A 7,461-nucleotide genomic window follows, 5' to 3' on the forward strand; every position below is an offset into this window, starting at 1 on the left:
TTGTAGGGGTTTATACATAGGGTGTACCATCGGCTAACCCTCCACTCCTACAACCTACTCTGCTAAGCTTATTTATATTTGTAAATCCAAGGTATAAGGATAGGTCAACTAATAATGTAGTGATAAGCCCTACACAAGCATACTAGGCTAAGTTGTAGGGGTTTATGTATAGGGTGTACCATCGGCTAACCCACCACTCCTACAACATATCCTACTATGCGTGGGTATGCTTATCAACTCAACCAAGACTGCAAGAGTTATGTATAATGATCCCATGTATTGTTCCCATGCATACAGGTGTAATGATATCAAGGATATATGTATAAAGATACCAAAGAATCATATGTAACCATGTCTTGATGATAATGATGATAATGCATAATGATCACACGAGACCTGACATCAACCCACACAAGACCAAACGATGCTACTTGATTTCCATGATGGTAACCCAAATCGATCACTTTGGATACCATGAGAGAATTCTAAAGCGTCCACTTTAGTATCTCTTGGATTCCTAATCGATCACTTAGGAAATCCTTCGGATTCTTAATCGAACACTTTAAGAACCCCATAGGTCACGTGTATTCTAAATCGAACACTTTAGAATCCCACATCTAGTGACGGCCTGTCTACCAATCGACCACTTGGAGACCAAACATATGCACTAGTGTGACCTATACTGCCTATGTTCACACGACCACTAGACTGTCCAATGAATGATGTGTTTTCATGATAATGTATAACGGGCATATGACTTCGATTTCCAAAGTCCAATGTTCCCTAAGCGACCAATGATTCCCATGTTTACTCCTGAATAACTGATTAGACATACACAACTTCCGAGAAAGTTAAGGTATGAGTAACCTACCATGATTACTTGTTTTCCCCAATATTCATTGTTTGCAAAAGATTTGCCAAGAATGTCTATGATAAAGAATGTTTGAATAAATGAGTTTTGTCAAAACGTGTACAGTTACCATGTTTCCATCCCCATTGATTTGAAAAGCTTAAAAGAAAAGGGGGCTATGAACTCACCTTGTTGGCTAAGTATGGTTGCTAGGGTGGTCGAGTGCTGCCAAACGTCGATCCTCTAAGTCTAGACAAGGACATAATAGGTTAACAACACGCTTTAAGTCTAAGAGTATAAGCCTACGCGACCTCAAGCAAAAACCAAGTTTTAAAGTTGAAAACAAGCTGATTCTGGCACATTCGGTCGAATAAGGGCAGGTTCGATCGAATCAGCTACTTGTTCGGTCGAATATGGTACTGGTTCGGTCAAAAGGGGCTGGGAAGAACACGTTTAGTCGATTGAGGACTCGTTCGGTCGAGTAGGATGTACATTCGGTCGAATACAATCGTATTCGGTCGAATGTATATTCTGATTCGGTAAGTCTGTTCGTTTGCCCACTGGTTCGACCGAATGGTCTCTTGTTCGACCGAATAGGAGATGGTTCGACCGAATGGTCAGGTTCGATTGGTCTATTCGACCGAATAGACCTATTCGACTCCTTCAAGCCGGATGACGGAGAAACCTACGGGATTTTGACGATTTTCATGATTTTTCGCCCAAAATCAATGTTTTATACATGGAAATGCTCGGAATCCATAGGGCTATTGATTCCTAACGTTTATAACAACAAAAGTATGCTTTTTGACACCAAAAATGATGATTTTTGACCAAGAACACACTTGAAACAAAAGTTGGGGTTTTTGCTCGATTCTGGGCCGGATTTGATGATAAAAACGTATGATTTTCAAGAAGATCTTACCAAAAACAACAATAAACAGATTGGTGAACTCGAATTTTGGATTGAATAACTTTCTCTCACTACTCTCTCTCTAGAATTGGGGTGCTTGGGTGTGGGTGTGGAAGAGATGAAAGAAAAATGGTGGAGTTTGTTCTTGTACTACGCTTATATACTTGGTTCTATCGGGTTCGGGTTTCGGTTACCTACGGGTCAAGGCTAGCTGAGTTCATAAGTTTTAACGAGCTAGAACTTTCCAGTAAAAATTTTATAAAAATCATTTTTCAAGTAATCGCTTGGAATCTTTTTAAATAAAAACCTTTTATTTTTCGAAAACACAAAATTAATATTTTTCAAACATAAAAGTTCTTTTTATGAAATAACATTTTTAGCTGAAATAAACAGATTTTCCAATGATATGGATTCCGAACTTATCGTCCAGAACCCAAAGTGTATAGTTTCCGATGATTTCTTGATTTTAGTTTACCAGCCAAATTCCAGGGCGTTACATCCTCCCCAACTTAGAGGAATTTCGCCCCGAAATTTAGATTTTTAGTATACTTGATGCAACGATGATTAAGATTACATGATCCCATGATGACCACTATGCGCCACTATTTCCAATATTCGTCTCAGATACCACCCAAATCAAGCTGAAGGGGCTTATATATAGGGTGTACCGGCGGCTAACCCACCACTCCTTCAACCTTACTTGAGTGTTTCCTTCGACAACTATTAGGTCAATGACACATAGGACGACACACTATTTTCCACTACAAGGCATCACCCTCAAGCTTTACATCAGACATATTCATTTCGGATTGAAGGGGTTTATATATATGGTGTACCAGCGGCTAACCCACCACTCCTTCAATCTTCTGTGAATAATTCCCTCAATAATTCTTGAATTTAATGTCTCACAGCTGCCACGCTAACTATAAGTCCCTAATTCCAAGTTTCGCTTCAGACATATTCAACTCGTGCTGAAGGGGTTTATATATAGGGTGTACCAGCGGCTAACCCACCACTCCTTCAACCTTTGTCGAATAATTCCCTACACGAACCTTGAGTTCACGACTCCTAGTTGCACAATAGTATATTGCTTATACACATATACACCTGTGACCTTGATGCAATTATATTCCGGACTATAATTACGAGCTCACCTTGTATCAATGTATAAACTCTATTGCGTGCGGCTAGAAAATTTGACACGACACCACACACATACACACAACCATGCTCCATGAATGCTAGAATGATGACAAATTTTGTCTTAAATGATGTATAAATTTCCCCAAGGTTTATATGATTGAGTAGATATGACTTGTGCTTTCCAGCATGAGCCCTGAGTAGCCAAAATTTGTGGATGCAAATAAAAGAATACTTATAGGCATAACAAGGCAACATGATATTCATTGAATAACACATTTATTTGATACATGCTGCAAATTTATATTGACTTCAAGACAATTAGATTACAAGAATATAGACTAAGAGAACAGATGAGGGTATTTCTCCTTCATCTGATCTTCGCGTTCCCATGTAAACTCGGGTCCGCGTTTGTTATTCCATCGAACTTTCACAAGCGGTATGCGGCTACGCTTGGTCTTCTTGACCTCGCGATCCATGATCTCGACGGGTTCTTCAACGAAAAGCAGATTGTCGCTAAATCGAACCTCGTCGACGGGAATGTGAAGGGCCTCGTCAACAAGACACTTCTTTAATTGCGAAACATGAAAAACGTTGTGAACTCTACTGAGTTCCGGTGGCAGCTCAAGACGATAGGCAACTGGTCCGATCCTTTCAAGGATTTTGAATGGTCCAACATACCTAGGAGCGAACTTTCCCTTCTTCCCGAAACGGACTATGCCCTTCCAGGGGGAAACTTTCAGCATGACACGGTCACCAACTTGAAACTCGAGTGGCTTGCGTCGTTTGTCGGCGTAGTACTTATGCCGGCAACGAGCGTCTTTGAGTCGCTGTTGAATGAAAGCAATTTGATCGGTTGTCTCCTGTATTAGTTCGGGGCCGATGATCTGTGAATCCCCGGTCTCGGACCAACACAAGGGAGAGCGACACTTGCGGCCGTAAAGAGCTTCAAACGGCGCGCATTTAATGGTAGCGTGGTAACTATTGTTGTAAGAAAATTCTGCCAGTGGCAGATGAGCTTCCCAACTACTACCGAAATCGAGGATACAAGCTCTCAACAAGTCTTCTAGGGTTTGTATGGTCTTCTCGCTCTGCCCATCAGTTTCTGGATGATAGGAAGAGCTAAGCTTCACACTTGTCCCAAAGGCCTTTTGCAAAGATTTCCAGAACCTGGAAGAAAAACTGCTGTCACGATCAGACGTGATGCCCTTAGGCACACCGTGACGGGAAACGATCTCACGAATGTAAACCCGCGCCAACTTTTCCGTAGTGTAGTCTTCACGAACCGGGATAAAGTGGGCGGATTTTGTTAGAATGTCCACAATAACCCAAATTGAGTCATGACCGCTAGGCGTCCGTGGTAGCTTGGTGATGAAATCCATAGCTAACTCTTCCCACTTCCACTGAGGAATAATAGGTTGTTGAAGTAGCCCAGACGGCCTTTGATGCTCTGTCTTGACTCGCGAACAAGTCAATCATCTCATCACGTACGAAGCGATATCTTTCTTCATCCCGGGCCACCAATAATGGGGTTTAAGATCTTGATACATCTTGTTGCTGCCTGGATGAATCGAGTATCTGGACTTGTGGGCTTCATTTAGAATAAGCGTCCGAAGAGGCTCAGAGTTCGGGATCCACGCTCGGTCAAGAAAATAGAGGATGCCGTCTGACTTGGTTTTGAATTTCTGCTCGGCTCCACAAGACAAAACGCCCTTGAGATCACCATTCACAAGCGCTTGATTCTGAGCTTCACGAATTAAGGAAGGAAGGTTGGATTGAATCCGAATAGAGTACAGCTGGGTCCTTTCTTTACGACTCAATGCGTCAGCCACCACATTAGCCTTTCCCGGGTGGTAGCGAATTTCACAATCGTAATCGCTGAGAAGTTCGACCCAGCGTCGCTGCCTCATGTTCAACTCTTTCTGATTGAGGATGTGTTGTAAGCTCTTGTGATCGGTAAAAATGATACACTTCGTACCGTACAGGTAATGTCTCCAGATTTTTAGGGCAAACACCACTGCACCCAGCTCCAGGTCATGTGTGGCGTAGTTCTTCTCGTGCACCTTGAGTTGTCGAGAAGCGTAAGCGATGACCTTCCCTCGTTGCATTAAAACGCAACCGAGGCCCTGATTCGAAGCATCGCAATAAACGGTAAAGTCATCGTCACCTTCCGGAAGTGATAGAATCGGTGCTTGGCAAAGCTTATTCTTCAGAGTTTGGAAAGCTTCCTCTTGATCTTGTCCCCACACGAAAGGTTCCCCTTTCTGGGTCAAAGTGGTTAAAGGCAAGGCAATCCTGGAGAAGTTTGAGATAAATCGGCGGTAGTAACCGGCCAGACCAAGAAATGAACGGATTTCGGTAGGTGTTTTAGGCGCTACCCAATTTCTGATGGCTTCTATCTTGGAAGGGTCGACGTGAATGCCGTCGACATTGATGACATGTCCCAAGAATTGAACTTCCCTTAGCCAAAATTCACACTTGGAGAACTTGGCATATAGTTGCTCTTTCCTGAGAAGCTCCAAAATAAGCCTGAGATGAAGCTCATGATCGGTCCTCGAACGAGAATAAATGAGAATATCGTCTATGAAAACAATGACAAACTGATCAAGATATTGACGGCAGACGCGATTCATCAGATCCATGAAGATGGCGGGAGCATTGGTCATTCCAAAAGGCATAACCATGAACTCGTAATGACCATAACGAGTTCGGAACGCAGTTTTTGGGATATCCTCTTCCAGAACACGCAACTGATGGTAACCAGAACGCAGATCAATCTTAGAGAAAAACGTAGCACCCTGGAGCTGATCAAAGAGATCATCAATTCTCGGTAACGGGTACCGATTTTTGATGGTGAGTTTATTAAGCTCCCGGTAGTCAATGCACATACGGAAAGTCCCGTCCTTCTTTTTGACGAAGAGTACTGGGGCTCCCCATGGAGACGAGCTAGGGCGAATGAATCCCTTGCTAAGAAGTTCTTGAAGCTGATTTGATAGTTCTAGAAGTTCCGACGGAGCTAGACGATACGGTGCCTTAGCAATAGGGAGAGCACCAGGAATAAGATCGATACGAAATTCCACCTGCCTGCTAGGAGGAAGTCCAGGCAGATCTTCGGGAAAAACATCAAAAAATTCACGCACAACAGGAATGTCCTGCAGTCTCTTGTCTTCGGATTCCTTGAGAGTAACATGAGCTAGAAATGCGGGATACTTCTTTCGAAGGTACCGACTGGCCTTTAAGCAAGAGACGATCCTTAGGCATCCACCCGATTTTTCACCTTGAATAGTTAGAATTTCGCCAGAAGGTAAAGGGATACGAATAAGTTTCTCGGCGCAGATTACTTCCGCGTGATTGCTGGACAGCCAGTCCATTCCCACAACTAGATCGAAGCTTCCAAGACGAAAAGGTATAAGGTCAATACAGAACGATGTGGTGACAAGAGTAAGGGTGCAATTTCGGATGACAGACTTCACTTGTTTGGACTCCCCACTAGCAAGTTCAACAGAAAAGGCAGGGTCCAACTCGGAAATTTTTAATTTCAGCAAAGGAACCAATTTGCAAGATACAAAGCTCCTATCAGCTCCTGTATCAAATAGGACAGACACCCAGTTGTTGTTAAGAATAAACGTACCAGTAATAACATCGGGGTTTTGGCGTGCTTCGGCAGCTCCAATGGTAAAAGCCCTCCCGCGAGCCGGAGGGATGTTGGTGACGCGGGGGCATCGATTTCTGTAATGGTCCATAGCGCCACACTCGAAGCAGCCTCGAGCAGGGTTAGGCTGAGGGTTAGCATTCCCAACAGCCAGCTGGTTGCCAGGACTCCTGCATCGCTCCACCAGGTGCCCGAATCGTCCACAATTCATGCACTTGCGGCACGACTCTCTAGTTGGGTGATGATAAGAACATAAGTTGCACTTGGGATGAGGCCCAGTATATTCCTTTCTTGGTCTTCCCTGAGCTGTTGTGGCTGGAGCGGGGGCTATGGAGTTGATAGGCGTAGCATCAGTGATTGCAGCTAAGTTGGTCGCCTTCCGCTTCCTATTGCTCCCCTTTTTCGCTTTCCCCTCGGAGGATTTGCCCTTAACCTGTTGCAGAGCACCAGACTTGAGCTGTTCCCTGGTCAGACGGGCAGTGAGATCGATCGCTGCCTTAAGTGTAGTGGGGTCAACTCCAACCGCAATGCCCCTCATGGAGTCCGGAAGACCGCTGATGTATTGCTCGACAGCGCGAGAAGCTGGGGTAACCATATCGGGCACCAATAAGGAGAGTTCATGAAATCTCTCCGTGTACTTCATGTGATCCGCGCCCTTCATCGCGTGCGCCCTAAACTCAGCCTCCAATTTCTGGATCTCGGTTCTCGGAACGAACTCCTGCGTGACTAGCTCAACAAACTCAGCCCAGGGCAGGGCTAGGGCCGCGTCTCGTCCCCTGGTTCTTATCTCGTTATTCCACCACGTGAGAGCCCGTTTGTGGAACATACTCGTTGCGAATTTTACCCTGAGTTCATCCGGGCAGGAGCACATGTTGAATGAAGCTTCGACTTTCTCGAACCACTGGAGAA

Source organism: Bidens hawaiensis, unplaced genomic scaffold (assembly GCF_021521415.1).
Source record: "Bidens hawaiensis isolate Kalapana, Puna unplaced genomic scaffold, B.hawaiensis_p1.1 tig00028327_1, whole genome shotgun sequence".
NCBI lineage: Eukaryota > Viridiplantae > Streptophyta > Magnoliopsida > Asterales > Asteraceae > Bidens > Bidens hawaiensis.